Raw genomic sequence first — 21,356 nt, forward strand, 5'->3', positions numbered from 1 at the left:
AGGTCCCATTCAGGAAGCCTCACAAAGTGCTCATGTTCAGGAAAGGAAAGGAGATGAAATATCAGAGAAAGGAATCACACTGTAAGAAGCCGGACCTGCAAAGGCTTAGAGAACTGATTCAGCTTCAAAATTCTGACAACGGATAAGCTCCAACTTGGGCAGTCTTTTTCTATGGAAGATACAAAGTTGGAACAAGAAACCATTTCTACCCTCATGTATTTAATAAGTGAATGGGGAGACAAGACCCAGACTTCCCTCAATAATGAAACTACTTCATACTACACAAGTGAGTGTATGAGACAGGCACGAGCAAGTGCCTGTGAGGTCTGTGGGGAAAAGTTTTTCTTTGGGGAAGGCCTTGTGGAGAAGGAGGCAGAAAAAAGGATGGGTAGAGATTTAACAGAAGAAAAAGGCAAGCGAGGGGATTCCACGCACATGAACAGTGTGGACAAACACACAGAGGTGGGTACATGTAGGGCATGTTTCAGGGACACAATCCTCTAGTTTGGTGGGAATAAAGAGTAAAGAGCATGGACACTAAAGTACAAAGATGAGGTAAGTGTCAGGAGTGGAAAGCCAGATCTTCAGAAGGAAGAGTGTGACTGGGGACCACCAGAGATCTTGTCAGCAGAGAAACGACCCAACCATTTTGGGGAGAAGGAAGACTCATCTGGTAACAGCTTCAAGAATGGATCGAAAGGGGGTCAGGCCACTCAGGGCTAAAGAGCCTCAAAGTAGGGGAGGGGCCACATGACTAGAGAAGAGAATATGGGTGGGAGAGGCATGGCTAAGGGCAATCCAACGGCAATTTAGTGGTGAGGGAAAAGAAAGAATCACAGAGAACCCTAAGGTTTCCAAATTGGAGAACAGACCCAGGAAAGGATCATAGACAGAAAGAGTAAACGTGGGAGGAGGGGCACCTGTGTTTTTGTACATACTGAATTTTGAGTGTGGGTCTAGAGTTCAAAACAGAGGTCAGACAGAATAGAGAAATGGGGAAGCCCCCAGAATGGAGGGGATGGGGGAATCTTTAAGAGTGAATGAGGCGGGGACAGCTAGATGGCGCAGTGGTTAAAGCACCGGCCCTGGATTCAGGAGTACCTGAGTTCAAATCGAGCCTCAGACACTTGACACTTACTAGCTGTGTGACCGTGGGCAAGTCACTTAACCCCCATTGCCTAAAAAAAAAAAAAAAAAAAAAAGAGTGAATGAGGAGCAGCTAGGTGGCACAGTGGATAGAGCACCGGCCCTGGATTCAGAAGGACCTGAGTTCAAATCCGGCCTCAGACACTTAACACTTATTAGCTGTGTGACCCTGGGCAAGTCACTTAACCCCAATTGCCTCACCAAAAAAAAAAAAAAAAAGAGTGAATGAGTCAGGAGGCAGCTATGTGGCATAGTAGATAAAGCACCTGCCCTGTATTCAGGAGGGCCTGAGTTCAGATCAGGCTTCAGACACTTGACACTTACTAGCTGTGTGACCCTGGGAAAGTCACTTAACCCTCATTGCTCCACAAATAAATAAATAGTGAATGAGACAAAATTACTGAGTATATAGCAGTCTTTGTTAAGAGAGCGAAGAACTAGAGACAAAGGTGATGCCCATTGACTAGAGGATGGTCAGACAAATGGTGATACATGAATGCCATGAAAGATAACAGCTCAGGACTCATCAGGACACCTGCCCATGACCCACAACCATCACTGAGGGGGGAAATCAGGCAGGACACTTTGCCTTCTTCACCACCACCAATGGCTGACCAAATGCCACCACCAGGCAAATAGCCACAGGAGCCCTGAGAGTGGCAGCACCCCAGACCACCTGTCCTGCCCCACAGTTATCATCCAGGGAAGCAATTATTGTAGAGAAAGGACAAGCCATCATCACCAACTGCCAAACAACTAGCACATGAAGCTGAAGTAGCATGGCACCCAGCAGGAGAGGCAGAAGGTAGCATGTATTAAGCAAGTCAAATCACCACGTCCTCCAACGGACCGCCATCTCTCTCCCCTCAGACCCTGAACCTAAGAGCCTTGGGAATGGCCCTGCCCCATACCCTCTACTCCCATCCTGGGAGATGTAGCCTAGGGACTGCTCCTGCAGGGACTCCAGCCGCAGGGAGCAAGGACCCTGCCACCTGAGTCCTTGGCCCCATCTAGTGGTTCAGCATCAGAAGCAGGTGGGATTTCATCAGTGGAAAAGGTATAAAAGATAAGGCCAGGGAGCAGCTAGGTGGCACAGTGGATAGAGCGCCGGCCCTGGATTCGGGAGAACCTGAGTTCAAATCTGGCCTCAGACACTTGACACTTACTAGCTGTGTGATCCTGGGCAAGTCACTTAACCCCTATTGCCCCGCAAAAAAGAAAAAAAAAAAGATAAGGCCAGACCATCTGCTGTGCTGCTGTCCCCAAAAGACCACAGGCTATTTCTATCTAACTTGTAATTAACCTTTCCCTTGGTGCTGCCTCCCTCATTAGAATAAGAGCTCCCTGAGAGCAGGCACCCTTCTTACTTTTCTATTGTATACTCTACCACCGATCGCAGTGCTTTGCACAGACTAAGTGCTTACTAAATGTTTCTTTCATCCATCCATTCATTCACTCACTCATTAATTCACTTTTTCACTTACTTTCACATACCAGGCAGTATTCTAAATGCTGAGGATACAAAGAAAGGAAAAAGCCTGGTATCTGCCCCTGTCGTACTCATATTCTGATGGGGGGAAACATGCCAATACCGACACACATGCATACATATGTACACACATGCACACGCATATAGGCTTGCATACATCCATGCGATCGAGGTATCAGGTCATCTCAGAGGGTAGGCATTGACAGTGGGAGTTTGGAGGGAACTGGGAGAAGAAGAGGTGGTTTAAGCTGAAGCTTGAAGAATGCCTGAGGCACTAGGATGTGAAGGCAAGGAGGCCTATGGGAGGAACAGCAGGGAGGCCGCCGTTGCTGCATCTTCAGAGTCCGTGGGGGTGAAACAGAGGAAGGTTCCAGGTGAGGAAGGGCTTTGAATGCTAAACAGAGAACTTCCTATTTGATCCTACAGGTAACAGGGAACCACTGGAGCTGAACTGAATAGGGGAGTGATGTAGTAAAACTATGCTTTAGGAAGATTCTTTTGACGGCTGAAGGATGAGTCAGTAAAGTCTGTTAGAGGGCCATGCGATAGTCCAGAATTGAGGGGACGAGAGTCTGCACCAAGCTGGGAGTTTGGGGAGTGGAGAAGAGACATCTAGGAGAGATTCTGTGAAGGCAGAAAAGGATATGATGTACCTGAGGAGTGAGAGATGATACCTAGATGTGAGCCTCGACGACTTGGAGGATGGTGGGAGCCTCGACAGTAACAGGCAAGTTAGGAAGGGGCTGGAGGTTGGAGGAGAAAGATAATGATTTCATTTTGGACTATTGAGTTGAAATTTTTTAATTTTTTTTTTTTGGTGAGGCATTTGGGTGGGATTAAGTGACTTGCCCAGGGTCACACAGCTAGTAAGCATCAAGTGTCTGAGTCCGGATTTGAACTCAGGTTCTCCTGAATCCAGGGCCAGTGCTTTATCCACTGTGCCACCTAGGTGCCCCAGGACTATTGAGTTTAAGAAGTCTATGGTCAGGGGCAGCTAAGTGGTACAGTGGATAAAGTACTGGCCCTGGATTTAGGAGGACCTGAGTTCAAATCCGGACTCAGACACTTGACGCTTACTAGCTGTGTGACCCTGGGCAAGTCACTTAACCCTCATTGCCCCGCAAAAAAAAAAAAATAGATAGATAGATATAGAAAGAAAGAAAGAGAGGGATGGATGGATGGATGGATGGGTGAATAAGTAAGCAAGCAAGCAAATAAGTAAGAAGTCTATGGTCCATTCAGTTCAACATATCCAAAAAGTGGTTGTTTGGGGATGCAAGACTGGAATGCATGAGAGAAGCTAAGGCTGGATAAACAGATCTCACACTCAGCTGCGGAGTGATGATGATTGAACCCATGGAAGCTGATGAGATTAGGTGAGAGAGTCTAGAGGGAGAAGAGAAAGGGGCCCAGGACAGACCTCTGGGCCTGCCGAGGAAGCCTCTACCTCATTAGGCAATGGTTCATTGTCCAACCTCATTCTCTCTCATCTCATTCTTTTTAACTCCCTCTGAGACACCAGCAAATTCCATCTGGGTGTCCGGAGCCACAAAAGGCTGGACCCCTGCAGAGCCTGAGGATTCTCCTGATGTGTTCTTTCTGCGGATGGTGAGCCTGCAGGGGCTCCTTTCCCTCCGGCCCACCAAATAGCCCTGACTGCCCACGGAGCTCAGTGATCTCCACGTGTCCTTAGATCACCGACATAATGGGGTCTCCTCCTGTACAAGGCCACCTGCCTCTCCATCTCTCTGTTCTCCCTCAAGCCCAAGGACCCTGACTGCTGCGGGGCCTGCTGTTTCTTCAGAGTTACAAACCCTAGCCCAAGAATCTCTCAAAGCCCAAACCTTGTCACCTGATGGAGTTACTGAATCTAGCCTCATCTGGTTCCTTTGACCCACCAGGACTAAAAGTTCAGTCCTCAGTCACTAAGTAGGAAGTCATTCTTTGAGAAGCTGAAAACCCAATAAAAGTTCCAGAATGAACCTCCAATGGGTTATTCTCTGGCTTCTGCTCACTTTGCTCAGCATCATCTACAAATCCTACCACGTTTCTCTGAATTCTTCTTATTTAGTACTTCCTAATGCACAATATTCCATCTATTCATGGACTATAGTTGATCTTTCAGTCATTCCCCCAGATATGTGTCCAAAGCACAAAGCTGTCACAAATATTTCAGTACATCCCTTGGGATTATTCTCAATAGGTGCATGGCCCAAAGAGTATAGGCAGCTTAGTTACTTTTCTTGGCATAATTCCAAAAGTTGGACGACTTCATTGCCCTTCAAGAGTGTTTACGTGTACCTGTCTTCACCCCATCCTTAAAGCAATGACTGTCCCAAACTTGTATCATTTTGTGCCAATTTTCAGCAATAAAAATGAGAAAGATGGATTTAGGGGTCACAGATGTATGGGGATACACATTCTTTTACAGTCAGATGCAGGTTGATTTCAGGCTACGGGTGTTCCTAAAGCATGGTGGTGGATCACCCCCACCAGTTATCATCTCTACTTCTACTCCAAGAAATGAAAATGAAATAGTTGCACCGAATTGGACACAAACGTCAATTATCAAACTTCAACTCAATACTCATTGCCACATAGTAGCCCTTTTGTTCATCTTGGAGTAACTCTCCACCCACATGCTTCCGATTCTCAGTAAAAGGCCTAGCTTTCTGCTTTACTGAGATTGAAAGTATTCATTAAAAGTTCCCTCATTCCCCCTCTTCCCCACCTCAGCACCTCTGGACTCTTTCCCAAGCCTCTCTTACCCAGCTCCAGCCTCATCCAACACCAACTCGTCCGCTTTTGCTCTTAGGTCCCATCCCCTCCTATCTCCTTCAAGAGCTTAATGATGCCAAGTACAATCACTTCATGCTGCTACCCTGCCCTCATCACTTTCACTCTCTTACTGCCTACTGGTTCCTTTCCAATGTCTTACAAACATCCTCATGCTTCCACGGGGGGGGGGGGGGGGGGGGGGGGGCTGGAATTATGCACTCCCTGCCTAATGTTGTTCATACTGTTTGAGCCAGAGATCTCTCTATCGAGATTACACTCCAAAGAATTTACTGACAGCAGGATAAGATCCCTTTGTATCAAAATGTTCACCGTAATATTGTGATGACAAAAACCATGTGCCCAACACTGGGGAACGACTGAAGAAGTTGTGGTCCAGGAAGATAAAGGAGTATTATTTTATTATAAGAAACGACAACAAATAGGAAGAAATTAGAGCCACTTGGCAAGAACATTAGAAGAGCAAAGTTAGAACCAAGCTCAGCAGCATGACCTCAAGAAAGGTCCTTCACGGGGGCGGAGCCAAGATGGTGGAGGGAAGACATTAAATGCATAGAGCTCCTGATACAATCACCCCAAAAATAGCAGTAAAAGAACCCTTGGAGAAGAAAAACACATAGAAATACGGGCTGAGAGTTTTCTCCAGCTATAGATAGATTTCAGGGGGCCGTGCTGGGCCACGAATAAAGCCTAACCCCGCAATCAGGCCGACACACCAGACACCCGCCCGAGGAATTTGCCCCAGTGGCTCTGAATTGGCTGCAGCACAGGCGTCTTCTGGAACTGAGCGCATGGTCGGGTTGAACGGCTGGCCCAGGGGGGTAAGTGCAGGGCTACCAGTGGACTGGGGGGAAGGATTTGACTGTCCCACCCCAGCAGGGAACCAGGAAGAAATCCTGAGCAGCAGGAGGCCCAGGCAGGGGAGGGGAGCAGGGGAGCAGCCTCATCGAAGAAAGGTCCTTCGCTTCTTGGGCCAAGGTCTCCTCATTTATCAAATGAGGGGGCTGAATGAAAGGATCGTTGACGTTACTCTGAATCTATGGTACTTAGAGATGCAGATGGAAGAGAGCAGGGCCAAAAGAAGGATGCACACACTGACTGCAACAATAGAAAGTCAGCATAGAGGGCAGCCACCCTCTGATCAAATACAGTGGTCAGTAATGCCCTGTGACTAGGTTAAAGAACAGATCCCTCCGCTCTGTTAACAAGCCAATGTTCTGGAGAGAAATACAATTTCTGAAAATTATTTCTTTCATTCAATATTTCCCAGTTACAAGAAATATAATTTCTTTTTTTTTGTTGTTTTGTTTTGTTTTGGTTTTTGTTTTTTGTTTTTGCAGGCAATGGGGGTTAAGTGACTTGCCCAAGGTCACACAGCTCGTAACTGTCAAGTGTCTGAGGCCAGATTTGAACTCAGGTACTCCTGAATCCAGGGCCGGTGCTTTAACCACTATGCCATCTAGCTGCCCCCTAAGAAATATAATTTCTAAAAAGATTTGTCTTGCATGTTCTGGGGGGAAGTGTGGGGGCAGGGGACGACTCAGTGAATCTAGTGCTGGGCCTACTTCAGGAAGACTGAAGTTTGAATCCATCCTCAGACACTTCCCAGCTGGGTGTGAGCCTGGGCAAGTCACGACCCCGTTTGCCTCAGTTTCCTCATCTGTGAAATGAGCTGGACAAAGGGCAAACCACTCTAGGATCTTGGCCAAGGAAGCACAACTGAAACAGTTGAACAGAAACAAAACAAAACAAAGAATCAGATATGACTGATGACATGACATGAACAACCGATCTCTGTTTTGTCAAAATACAAAGGTGGAATAACAGTTTTCTTTGAAAGATTATTCTTGTCCCTTCTACCCGCCACTCGGTCAAGCTATCCTTAGAGCTCTACTCCCTTTTTGCCACCAGATTCACAGAAAGGCCTGGTGCTGCTCACCGCCTCTGCTTCCCCATTCCTTGCAATCTGGCTTGCACCCCACCCTCTACTGAAAGTCTTCTGTCAAAGGTCATCCATGACCTCTAACGAGCTCCTCCTCAGTCCCCAGGCTCCCTGACTGTTCTGCACCATGTGACGGTGCTGCTCATGCTGTCCCCTGGGCCATCTCCTCTGCTGTGGCTGCAGGGACATGCATCTCTCCTGTGTCTCTTCCTGCCCTCTAGCCCTCTGGGTCCTTCCTTGGCCCTTGGCTCTTCGGGGCTCTTTTAGGTCCTCTTCTCTACCTCCCCCTACTGATGATACTTCTTTACTGAAAGGGCTTTGACTTAGTTGGACCACAGCACTCATGGAGGGCATTTATATGTAAAACACTAGAAAGACAGGAAGGGGCCAGGTTGTTCTGAGCTTTAAATGTTAGAAGAGTTTACTCTTGGTCCTGGAGATAATAGGGAGTCAATGGAATTTAATCATATAAATGTTACCAGTGATTTTGTTTGGTTGGTTGGTTTATTTGTTTGGTTTTGGTTTTGTGGGGCAATTCAGGTTAAGTGACTTGCCCAGGGTCACACAGCTAGTAAGTGTCAAGTGTCTAAGGCTGGCCTGACTCTAAGGACCTTGACCACATGGCTTGCCCTCAGAGACCTTCTCCTCATGGCAGAGCTTTTCTACAATAAGTCTCCAGCAGGTGGCGTCATTCCAATCGTTACAACTTGAACTCAGGTCCTCCTGAATCCAGGGCCAGTGCTTTATCCACCATGCTACCCAGCTGCCCCTTACCAGTGATTTTGGAAAGGGCAGGTTAGGTGACTCACCATCTCTGATTTCCCAAACTAAAATCCCCTCCCATGGCCACTACTCTCCCATATGTATAGTCTTCCCACTAGAATATAAACTCCTTGAGGGCAGGGCAACCTTACTTTTGTATTCCTATCCTCAAATTTTACGGAGCTTAACAAATGTTTTTCTTTCTTTCTTTCATTCATTCATTCTCTTCTCTGACCTTGCTTAGAATCCCAGAAGGTGAAAGGTAGAAAGAGAGCCTCTAGACCAAGTCTATGTGAATCATGAATCACAGTTGAGGTAAATCTCTAAGAAGTCATCCATTTCTCCAAACCCTTCATCACAGCGTCATGACCTTGGAACACAGGCAAGCCTGAAAGATTAAGGAAAGCAGCTAACAACAACAACAACAAGTGATGTATCAATCTCTTTAAGTTTACAAACTGCTCTATCTTCATTTTTGCACTTGAGCCTCCCAAGACCCTGGCAGAGAAAATCCATCCCAACATATTGTTGTCAAGGTCATAACTGTGGCTAAACTGGTAGGACACTCATCAGTCCCCTGCCCTTCAGCGTATTCTGTGACTGAGACCTGACCCAGCCAATTGGCCGGACCAATACTGGAGAACTTCTCCAAAGACATGGGGGACATGGGGAAGGACAAATACACACACACAGGAACTACAAACCAGACAAGTCAATTCAATTTAATTCAACTAACATTTACTGAGTTAGTGCAAGGCATTTTTTAAGGTGCTAGGCACACAAAGACAAAAAAAAAAAACTGTCCCTACCTCACTGAGATAACATTCTACTTGGCGGATACGACATGCATGCGAGCAAGCAAAAATATAAATCATAACCTTTATATTGTTTGCTGTAATCAGAGTCTGATTATAGTTTGATGTCACATAATAACCACACGCCTCCAATATGGAGTCACTTGGGCCAAGTGGTCCCAAGACCCACAGAAACAGAGGCCAAGTGTGTGGTTGGCCTTTTCCACTCTCTCCATCTCTGGGAGAGAAGGCTTGCAGCTCTTTGCCAGGCTGAACTCCTGACCTGCTGCAGTGCCTTGAGCCATTCTCCTGCTGCTGCCTTGTTAACTTTAGATCCTCCCACCAGTTTGTGGGCCTGAGCTTCACCCATGCCTGGGATCCGTGAAAGACCCCGAGAACTCTTCCACTACATCTGCATTTCATTAGGAATGCCCCCTCCAACATCTGGGACCAATTATCCATTTTCAACTAAGTGCATTCTTAGGTTATATAATCTTGCCACCTGAAGGACGTGTTCCCTCCCTCCCTCCCTCTCCCCTGCTGAAGGGAATTTCTTGTATGTGGGGACAAACTTCTGCTTATATGACCACATTTTGTGTGTGTGTGTGTGTGTGTGTGTGTGTGTTTTATTCACATGCTTTTTGTGCCACCTAAAAATAAAGCTTGTGATTGTATCATTACCCTAAGTACCAATTTTTTGAAAATCCTGAAGCCAGGAATTTGCTTTAACCCAAGCCTTGAGAGGCCAAATAAAGCACATATAAGAAGTTGTTCCAAGAAGGAGAGAGTGCCAATATCTAGAGGAATCAGGAAATCACCTTGGCCAGCAGCCTCTGGGCTGTGCTTTGAAGTTTGAAATCCTACAAGGTGAAGGTCAAAAGGAAAAGAATTCCAGACATGGGGGACCACTTCTGTTGACAGACTGGCATGTATGGGCAACAGCACCAAAGAGCAGTAATAGATGACCAGGAGTTATGTTAAGCACTGGGAAAACAAAGAAAGGGCAAAAAAAGCCAACCCTGCCCACAAGGAGCTTACATTCTAATAAAGGAGAGAACGTCTGTATATATATCCAGAATAGATGGAAGGTGACCTTGGAGAGGAAGACACCTGAAGCTAGGGATAGGGGATGGGGGAATAGGATCAGGAAAGGCCTTCGGCAGGAAGTGAGACATAAGCTGAATCCTGAAAGAAGCTGGCAAAACTAAGTGATGGAGATAAGAGGGCAAGATAAGGGCAGCTAGGTGGCACAGTGGATAGAGCACTGGCCCTGGATTCAGGAGGACCTGAGTTCAAATCTGACCTCAGACCCTTGACACTTACTAGCTGTGTGACCCTGGGCAAGTCACTTAACCCCAATTGCCACACACACACACACACACACACACACACACACACACACACAAAGAGGGCAAGATCGATGTTCCAGGCAAGGAGGCAGCCAGTACGAAGGAAAGGAAAGAAAGCAGATGAATGTTCTCTATAAGGAAAGGCAGGTAGGCCAGTGAGCTGGCCCATAGGGTGCAGAGAGGGGGTTAATATGTAAAAAGACCAGAACACAGGAAGGGGCCAGGTGGTGAAGGGCTTTAAATGCCAGAACAGTTATCCGTGGTCTCAGGGATACCAGAGCACCAATGAATTTGCTGAGTACAGGGTGGCACAATCCAGAAAATCCCTTTGGCAGCCGTGCACAGGTTGGATGGGAGTAAGGAGACACTTGAGTCAGAAGACCAATAGAAGGGTGACCAGGCAAGGCAGAGGAGGACCGGGTGAGGACGGTGGTCGGGTGTAGGAAAAAGGGAACCTATCTGAGAGCTGCTATGGAGAAAGGAATGTGGAGACTTGGCATGTGACAGCTATGTGGGAGTGAGAGTGAGAGTGAGGCCTCACAGATGATAGCAAGGTTTCCAATCTGGGTAATGGTAGGGTGGTGGCGCCCTGGACAGACAGGAATAGGGAAGGGGGGTAGGTTTGGGGAAAAAAAGTTGTGTGTTCTGTTTTGAACATACTGAGTGTGAAATGCCTATAGGCATCACCAGTTCTGAATAAATTTTAAATGGCTAACGGGCATAATAAGCAGTGATGCCACTTGGAGCTGAGAAGAAAGCTCAACCAAGCTGAGACTGAAAGATCCAGGAGTCACCTGCATAGAAATGTGGGAGAGGAGAGGGAGAAGAGAACAAGATGGAGCCTCCGACTTAGTGGGAACTCCTTGGATGAAGTCCGGCATAGGTGGCTGAGATGTACCGGTCCAAATGTGGAGGAGGAGAACAAACAGGGCGTAATGTCATGAAAACCTAGACAGGAGAGAGTCTCCGGGAAGGAAGCCAGACTTCTGAGAGTAGCCCGAGGCCTCTCTTGTCTCTCTGGCTCCTCCTCTTATCCTGCCAGCACACGGAGCTCCACAGCCAAAGGACCAGAACAGTGCAGGAACTACAAGCCCAGGGGCCTGGGCCTCCTCTGTTTTCTCAGCTGAGAGAAGGTACCGCCCTATATAGATGGGGCTGCAGTCAGCAGCCTTTCTACTCTCGGCCTGACTGTCCTGCCTCCCTAAGTACAGAACATTTCGGGATGGGAAACTTGCCATAGCCTTTATTAGCTGGGGTATTCCTCTGGGCACTCAGCATACACTGGCATCTACCTTACAAAACAGATACCTCACCACAAATGGAAAAGGCCCTATGCACATGTAACAGAGGTGATGGTGAACTCCCAGCCTGCAGACTCTACTGAACATCCGTCTTCTGAAATCCTAGGCTGCAGTCCTGCTCTGCTAGTCCGCTCTTATTTATTTACTTATCTGTTTGTTTGTTCACTCACTCATTCATTCATTCATGAATCAGAAGTCCTTACCCTGGGACCAGCAGAAGCCTCTCCCATTTTACTCCCCCAGAATCTCCATGCAGAAGGCCCTCATCTCCTGAGCAAGAGTGTCTCATTTCACTCCAATTCTGAACCCAATGCATCAGACTGGCCAGGATCAGGCCCTGCCTACCACAGCGGTCTTACACTATGATTGGCACACATCTGATTGCACCATATGTGTTGCTTGAATTATGGCTATCAATATGCATTTCTAAGATGTTTTAAGTAATGGATATTTTTATGTTCTTTGTATTAAACCTAGATGTGTCATCTGGAAAAAAGAACTGTGGAATCTGAATGCAGATTGAACCATACTATTTCTACTCTTTTTTTTTCTTTTTTGAGGGTTTTCCCCTTCTTCTGATCCTTCTTTCACAATACGACTAATGCAGAAATATGTTTAATGTGATTGTACATATATAACTTGTATCAGATTGCTTTCTGTCTTGGGGAGGGAGGAGGGAAGAGAGGGAGGGAGACAAATTTGGAACTCAAAATCTTATAAAAACAAATGTTGAAAACTATCTTTACATGTAACTGGGGAAAAATAAATTACTATTAAGATTGAAAAAAAAATAAACCTAGGTGATCATTTCTGTATGTTGTGTTGAACATCCACAGATTTCCTGGTGTATGTCAAGTGATTTGCAGGGGACTTAATTGTTCACTCAAGGATGGATGTAAAGGGGCAGGACAAAGTCCTTTTCAGAATTTGCCTTTTTTATGGACCTTCAAGGGCAGTATTTTTATATGGAAAGGCCAGGAATTTACTTAGCAGTTAGCAGAAACAATGATGTTGCTTCCTACATGTAGAGGGTCTCTATACATTTTCCCAGCCCACTCATCTGCACAGATGAGTTCTCTAAACTTGGAAGCAAAAACTGGAAGAACCAAGAGCAGCTCGGTGGCGCAGTGGATAGAGCACCAGCCCTGGAGTCAGGAGGACCTGAGTTCAAATCTGGCATCAGACATTTGACACTTACTAGCTGTGTGATCCTGGGCAAGTCACTTAACCCTCACTGCCCTGCAAAAAACAAAAACAAAAAAAACTGGAGGAACCAGAAGATCACCACCCTTTTGTGGTTCTTAGGGAAATGACCATTGCCTAAGTGATGGTATGGTACAGAAATGTAAATTTAGAAATTGGATTGCAGAGTCATCCAAAGGCAGATGGTGCCTAAGGGTAATCATTTGCTTGGGATGACCCTGGTTTAAATCCTAAAGACCTTAACACCCATATCTGAGAATTTCTTGCTGGGCATACCAGAGACTTCTAAGCGTGGAAACTTTGAGGGAACAAAATAGGGGAGGCTGCTGCTAGTCCTAGGGTAAGGGAGAAAGAAGGAAAAAAGGTAGAGAAAGGGAAAGAGAAAGGGAAAGGGAAAGGGAAGGGAAGCTAGAAGCAGCTAGCTTAAAAAAAAAAAAGGCGTGGCAGCACCCAGGCCCAGGAGTCCCACAGTACAATAGATTATACACATAACCCACAGGGGATTCACAGTGCTTCTCTATCTGGAAATCCCCATCATGGTGGCTTTGTTAAACAGTTATGACCTGCACTGAACAAGGAACCATGATAAGGAACCTGCAATTATCTACCAAGTGCAAGGCAAGGCACTTAGGCCCTAGAATTCAAAGACAAAAATGAAGCACACCTTGTGTGCTCAAGGTGCTTATATTTCACTGAACTGTGATTTCTTTGCATGTACTGTATGAAGAGAAGACAATCACCAAATGGACTTCCAGACTCACAGAAATGCTACCATTTAGGGTGTTGCAGAATAGCAATATCTCTAGACCCATCCTCATCAAAAACTGGTTGAGATATTGTGGTCTGTCCAAAACCCCAAGAAAACAGTCTACTTGCCAGTCCCACAGTGCTTTGGGGTGCACGCAAATGATGAGCATCAGTGGCTAAAAGGTGCTCTCGCCTCTTACCATGTCACTGTCAAGACTTGTGCAGGCCTTAGGATCCCATTCCCCCCTCTTCTAGACCAGAAGAAGGGAAGCAGGAAGCACGGAAAGGGGGGGGGGGGCATATTGTTTGAAAGGCTAAAGAAGGCTGGGGATGTCCGGGAGCTGGGACTGGGTGGTGAAATGAAGAGAGCTAGGTTTGGAGGCAGAAGGTATGGGTTCAAAGCCCAGCTCTTCTGAGGACAACCTACAGGCAGGTCATTTAACCTCACTGGGGCTCAGTTTCCTGATCTGTAAAATGGGCTGGAGGACATGGCAAACTGCTCCAGCATCTTTGCTCTTGGCAAATGGGGTCATGAAGAATTGGGCATGACTAAAACAACCAAACAACAAGTAGGATATACAAGTGTTTCAAAGCTAAATTACTAAGCCCCTCGTATTTTATTGCCACAGGCAGAAATTTCTAAGAATCGATCACTACTACTTAAAACTGCTGAGGCACCAACCCCCAAAAGAAGATACTGTTCTCTGGTGAAGATAAAATAATAGCTAATAATAGATGTAGAAGCACTTTTGAAAAACTGAAAGTGTTCTTTCAATTTGGAGATTGAAATGGAAGGCTGTAGTGCTGTTGTCATCATTGTTGTTGTTATGAATAACTAAACTTCCTTACAAACTCCCATTGTAGAAAGAATGCGCATTATCCTAGAGTCTCATTACCCAAAGCTTGAAACACTGCTGGTAAGAGGAAGAGACAGTGAGATGCTGAAGAAAAGTAGGGTAGTCATGGGATTTGGGATATTCTTTTCTAACAGAAAGGATATATATGTAGGTGTGTATGTATACACTTCTGTATTTATATTCATACAATATATATTATAATAGGCTTATAATATATTTATATCATTACATAAATATAGGGGCAGCTAGATGGAGCAGTAAGTAAAGCACTGGCCCTGGATTCAGGAGGACCTGAGTTCAAATCCAGCCTCAGACACTTGACACTTACTAGCTGTGTGACCCTGGGCAAGTCACTTAACCCTCATTGCCCCAACCCCCCCCCCAAAATATAAATAAGTATTTGCACATTTATATTTGTATATTACATAATATGTAATTTATTATATCTAATAGGTTGTAGTACATATTATAACATAAAGATATTATAGATAAATGTTTAAACTTAGTACAGATGCTACACTGCTTCCTCCTGGCCAGAGTGTCTCTGTCCTTCACATCTAGTTTGGAAGTTGAAGAAATCCCAGACTTTGGGAAGCAGAAGGCCAGGATTGTGTTCATCACACTCACTGAACCTGAAGGCCTCTATCATCACCTGCAGTATTTCCATATTGCCCCTAAGATAAAATAGAAATTCCTCATTCCAGCATTCAAGGCTCTCCACAATTTGACTCCCAGCCACCTTTCTACCCTTCCCGTAACTCTTCATGAACGCAGTGTTCTGGTCATACTGGATTACTAGCTGTTCTGAGAATGAGATACCCCACCTCCCCCTTCCATTCATTCAGTAAAGAATAAACATTCTCACAGATCATCATCATTTTCTAAAGAGGTTTAACCAATGAAAATGAATCATAACGAGGTGTCCCAAAGAACCTCGAAACTGCTTCAGCCAGCAAACAGACTTAATGGAGACCACTTTGCTCAACGACACTATGTTACTATCGAGCAACACATAGAGAGGAGAATGTTTGGTCAAAGACGTTTGCCACTTCACGGATGATAGCCAACACAGAACTCAAATGGATGACAGAGTCCCTAGACTCAGCCATTTGTGCCTGCTATGATGCTGACTGCATCAAACTGAAATGGCCCAAGAGAATCCTGCCTAAAGGAAAAAACCAAGTGGATGAAAAACGCCTCCTCTAGTCTAGATGGTGGCAGGCAAAGAATGCCGCATTTTTCTAAGGGTTTGAGGTTTGCAAACATTTTATATGGATCATCTCATTTGACCCATAAAACAATTCTATCGGGGAGGGGTTATTATTATGCTCATTTTATAGATGAGGAAAGTGAAGCTGAAAGAGGAGAAGGGACTATTTACCAGGGTGGCACAGCTAGTGAGTAGATGAGGCCAAATTTGAACTCAGATCATCTTTGACTCCAAGTCCAGGGCTCTCTGCACTGTGGCACTACCTAGGTACATCTGGGCATGGTGGCCTACACCTCTAATCCCAGCTTTGGGGCAAGCTAAGGCTGGCAGATCTTTGGAGTGCCAGAGTTCCAACCCGCAGTGGCCTATGCCAGGTGGGTATCCAGTCCCAGGCGATGTCATGATGGTGAGCCCCCAAGAGTGGGGAGGGGGAGCCACATTATCTAAGGAGAGAAGAAGCAGCCCAGGTGGAAATGGGGCAGTCAATGCTCCTCTAACAATCAGCAGCAGGCATGCCTGTAAGTAACCCATAAACATAACCTTAAGTAGCTCCAGCCTGAGTGAGATGGATAGGGAGACCCAAAAAAGGTATGCAACATTCTGCACTCACAGCCCCCAACCTTTCCACCAAGAGGAAGAAAATGTGTTTCATCACCTGTTCAACAGCCTAAGATTGGTCACTGCAATCAGAGTCCAGTTGCTTTGACTATTATAGTCACTATCAATATTATTCTTGCACTTCAGCTTTTATTTGCTCTATATTTTTTCGTAAGTTTTCTCATGTTTTTCTGAACTCTTTCAATATACCATTTTTATAGCACAATAATTAAGGCAGCTCGTGGTGCTGCTGTTAGAGCTGTGGGCCTTGAATAAGGAAGACCTAAGCACAAATCCAGCCTCAGACACTTACTAGTCACTTCACCCTGTTTGCCTCAGTTTCCTCATTTGTAAAATGAGCAGGAGAAGGAAATGCTAAACCCCTCCAGGATCTCTGTCAAGAAAATCCCAGGGGGGCAGCTAGGTGGCGCGGTGGATAGAGCACCGGCCCTGGAGTCAGGAGTACCTGAGTTCAAGTCCGGCCTCAGACACTTAACACTTACTAGCTGTATGATGCTGGGCAAATCACTTAACCCCAATTGCCTCACCAAAAAAAAGAAAAAAAGAAAAAAAAAGAAAACCCCAAATAGGGTCAGGAAGAATTGGGCACAACTGAAACAAATGAACAACAACACCACCACAGCATAATAATATCCCTTGCATTTATATAGCAAAATTTATTCAGCCATCACCAAATCTAGGACACACATACTTTGTTTACAGTTTTTTATTAACTACAAAATGAGCTACTTTTATGAATGTTTTAGTATTTTGGGACCTTTCTGTTGATGACCTCCTTGGAGTAGACACTCAGTAGTGGCACTACTGGGTCGAAAGGTATGAAAAGTTTAGTGAATTTTCTTACATAAGTCTAAATTGTTGGGCAGAACAAATAAAACAATTCACAGCTCCACCAATACTGTATTCGTGTGCCTGGCTTCTCACCTCCCTTCCAGTGTTATTTTTCATCTTTCATCCAGGGCAGCTGGACCTGGAGGCAGGAAGAGCTGAGTTTAAATTCAGCCTCAGACACACCTCTGGTTGCCTCAGTTTCCTCATCTGCAAAATGGAGATAACAACAGCACCTTCCTTGCAGGGTTGTTGTGAGGATCATGAGATAATATTTATAAAGCCCTTAGCACAGGGCCTGGTACAAAACAGGCATTTAATAAATGTTAGCGGGGTCAGCGAGGTGGTGCAGAGGATAAAATACTGGCTCTGGATTCAAGAGAACCTGAGTTCAAATCCAGCCTCAGACACTTGACACTTACTAGCTGTGTGACCCTGGGCAAGTCACTTAACCCTCACTGCCTCACCAAAAAAAAAAAAAAAAAGTTAGCTATTATTGTCCTTATCTTTTATCACTGTTCCTTTGAGGGGTGTGATGTGAAACTTCAAAGTTCTTCTAATGTCTTTTGTTAGTGACTTGGAGCATCTATTGATCTTTTACATTTCTTGGGGAAATTGTTTACATTCTTTGCTCACTTATCTATTAGGAATGGTTCTTGGTCTTGCATATGTGCATCAATTCCCTATATCTTATGGATATTAGAAATAGTTGATATGGATATTTTAAATCATACAACAGTTTATCTTATTTTATCAGCAATTGGTTTGTGTTTTTTCTTTTTTATAGTAAAATTGTCTTTTTGGTCTTTTAAGATCTTTTTTTTTCTTTTTTTTTTAACATTTTTTATCATAAAAGTATTTTATTATTTTCTAGTTACATGTAGAGATAGTTTCCAACATTTGTTTTTTTATAAGATTTAGAGTTCCAAATTTTTCTCCCTCCCTCCCCTCCCTCCCCCCTCCCCAAGACAGCAAGCAATCTGATATAGGTTATATATGTCCAATCCCATTAAACATATTTCTGCATTAGTCATGCTGTGAAAGAAGAATCAGAACAAAAGGGAAAAACCTCTAAAAACAAAAATAAAAAATATAGAAATAGTATGGTTCAATCTGCATCTAGATTCCACAGTTCTTTTTTTCTGGATTTGGAGAGCATTTTCCATAATTTAACATTCATTTATGATCTGTTCTGTTGTTTGGTTATGAATTTTCCCAATAGAAAATGCCTATGGATCTAAGAAGTCTAGTTTTACAATCTCCTCAATTTTTTCCCCCTGATGTGACATTGGATGAAATTAGGGTTAGGGTCTTCTCCAATTGGAGTTTATTGTGGTATATAATGTAAGATACTAGTCTCAGCCTATTTTCTGTCCAAATGATCTCTGGTTTTCCCATCAATTCTTTACCCTGTTCCACTGGCCTGCCTTTGTATTTTTTTCCAGGAACAAAATGTTTGAATGATTACTACTTTATAATGTTTTCTGAGATCAGGTAATTCAACAACAGGCCCCCTTTACTTTTACTTTTTATTATTTCCCTTACATTTCTAGACCTTTTTATTCCTCCAAATGAATTGCTATTATTTTATCTAGTTCTATAAAGTTTAAGTTTGACCTGGCACTTAGAGACATAACAGATCTCTTTAGAGAGGATAGCAAGGTTGCTGTATGTCACTGTGGACCAGAGGTGTCAAACATGCAGTCCGCTGGCCACTGTAAAACTCCCAAGTTTTAACAAGATAAATAAAAATACTAGACAACATTGACGTTTGTCAATATGTGGTTTTAAGTCAATATGCTACAGGTTAGAATAGGCTTAGTGGCCCCATTTCTACAAGTTTGCCACCTCTGCTGTAAATAATTGAATGGTGTCTTCATAAAAGTACCATCATTTTGGGCCCATTGAAGTTGGCTTTGCCATAGAATGCGAAAAAGCAAGACACTGTCAAGTTATTCCATCATTATCTACGTAAAATCATACAACACTCACGTTAGAAGGGCCCTCAGAGGTTGAGTCCAAAGGCCTGCCCACCGCACTGTTGGTACTTGATGTTGGCCAAGCCATAAGCTCTACAGTTGGTCCAAATGGCCTGGTGATCCTTTTAAACTTTGCTCATCAATTCACTATGCCATCCCACCCACCACCAGTGCCACTTCCAATCGTCTTAATCCTTCCTCAAATCTCCCAGTGTTCCTCTCTCTCCTTGCCTCATATTTTACTGAAAAAAGTAAGGCCATTTGCCAAGAGCTCTTTTTTCTCTCATCCTCATCTCACATTACCCAGACACTTTCCCCCATTCTCTCCTTCATTTCATACAAAGAGGTGGTCCTTCTCCTTGCCAAGGTAACCCCTCTACATGTACAAGCAATCCCATCCCATACCAACTTCTCCAGCCAACTGCCCCCTCTCTCACTTATCTCCCTGTCTACCAGCTGCTTCCCGACTGCCTACAACACACCAATGTCTCCCCCATCCTCAAAATACTGTCCCTGGATCCCTCCATCCTGACTAATTACTGTCCCATCTCTATCTTCTTGTGGCTACGCTCCTTGAGAACGTCTATAATTGGTGCCCCTGCTTCACTTCCTTTCACTCTCTACTGACCTCTCTGCCATCTGGCTTCCCAACCTCATCTTTCCACCCAAATGGCTTTCTCTAAAGTTACCAATGCTCTCTCTCTCTTTTTTTTTTTTTGCAGGGCAATGGGAGTAAAGTGACTTGCCCAGGGTCACACAGCTAGTAAGTGTCAAGTGTCTGAGGCTGGATTTGAACTCAGGTCCTCCTGAATCCAGGGCCAGTGCCTTATCCACTGCGTCACCTAGCTGCCCCACCAATGCTCTCTTAATCGGCAAATCTAATGGCTCAACTTTCAATCCTCATTTGTCTTGATCTCTCTGCATATCACTCTCTAGATTTTCAGAACACCACTTGCTCTTGGTTCTCCTCCTCCCTTCTGTTTCCTTTGCTGAGTCTTCACCTAGATCTTACCCTCTGATCATAGGTATCCCATGGGATTCTCTTCCTTTCTCCCTTTATTCTATTTCTCTGGGTGATCTCACCATCACCCCAATGCAGATGCTTCTCACATCTCTATATCCAGCCCAAGCTTCTCTCCTGACTTCCAAGTTTCAAATAGCCAACCACCTACTGGATATCTTATAGATATCAACATGTCCAAAGCAGAATTCATTCTTTTTCCTTCAAACCCCTTCTCTTCCCTCCTTCTATTGAGAGAACCAAGAATCCTCCCAGTCACCAGCTTCACAACTACAGTGTCATCCTCAGCTCTTCACTCTTTCTCACTCCTCAAATCCAATCAATTGTCAAGTCCTGTTGATTCTTTAATGTCCTACTATTTGGGGGGGGGGGCGGGGCAATGAGGGTTAAGTGACTTACCCAGGGTCACAAAGCTAGTAAGTGTCAAGTGCCTGAGGCCAGATTTGAACTCAGGACCTCCTGAATCCAGGGCCAGTGCTTTATCCACTGCACCACCTGATTCTTAATATATCTCATATATGGCCCCCTCATCACCTCACACTGAGGCTAGTGAAAGAAACTCTCCCACTCCAATCCATCTTCCACTTAACTATCAAAGTGATCTTCTTAGAATACATAGGTATGACCATATCACTCCCCCCTATACATATACATGCACATACACATGCACACACTCAAAACACTTTAGTGACTCCCTAGTACATCCAGGATTAAACATAAAATCCTCTATTTGACCTTTAAAGCCCATAACAACCTGACTCCTTTTCCCTCTCCAGTCTCATACCTTACCCCCTCCACCTTGTCTATAATCCAATGACACTGGCCTTCTTGATATTCCTCCCACAAGACACTCCATCTCTGACTCCAATGGGTTATTCCCCACCCTTCTCATCTCTACCTCCTGAGTCACCTGGTCTTCTCCTCCTTTCTGACGTTACCTTCAATTTGTCCTCTATGCATAGTATTTGTACATAGCTGTTGGCATGTTATAGACTCTGAAGTCCTCCAAGGTAGGGACTATGTTTCTGCTTTTTGTGATGACCCCAGCACTTATCACAGTGCTTGGCACACAGATGGCACTTAATAAATGCGAGGTGACTTCACTACTTACAGCTATTTTATGACCATTCTCCCTTTCTCTATCCTGAACTTTATGTTACAAGCTTAAGAATCACCTTAGATCTGATCACCACACTTGGCACTCAGTCTAAAGTTATTAGGTCTTCTCTCCAACTCCATAGGCTGGGGTATTTCAAGCTAATTTCAAATAAGAAACTGAGCTCTATTTCTGAACCTATGACTAATCCCCACAGT

At 44.7% G+C, this 21,356-nt stretch overlaps 1 protein-coding gene across 12 annotated transcripts in view; it reads right to left on the reverse strand.

The window, feature by feature from the left end:
* The window catches only part of PPP6R2 (protein phosphatase 6 regulatory subunit 2), a 152,905-nt gene that overhangs the window by 69,335 nt on the left and 62,214 nt on the right, over positions 1 to 21,356 (reverse strand). For 2 of the 12 annotated variants that reach the window (XM_043968426.1, XM_043968427.1), the window contains one exon: positions 8,371 to 8,523. The exons of the other annotated variants lie outside the window; for them this stretch is intronic. The gene's annotated coding sequence lies outside the window, so the exon portion shown is untranslated. The remainder of the gene's footprint in view (positions 1 to 8,370; positions 8,524 to 21,356) is intronic. 12 annotated transcript variants of the gene reach the window in all.

The sequence above is a fragment of the Dromiciops gliroides genome, chromosome 5, assembly GCF_019393635.1.
Source record: "Dromiciops gliroides isolate mDroGli1 chromosome 5, mDroGli1.pri, whole genome shotgun sequence".
Lineage (NCBI taxonomy): Eukaryota > Metazoa > Chordata > Mammalia > Microbiotheria > Microbiotheriidae > Dromiciops > Dromiciops gliroides.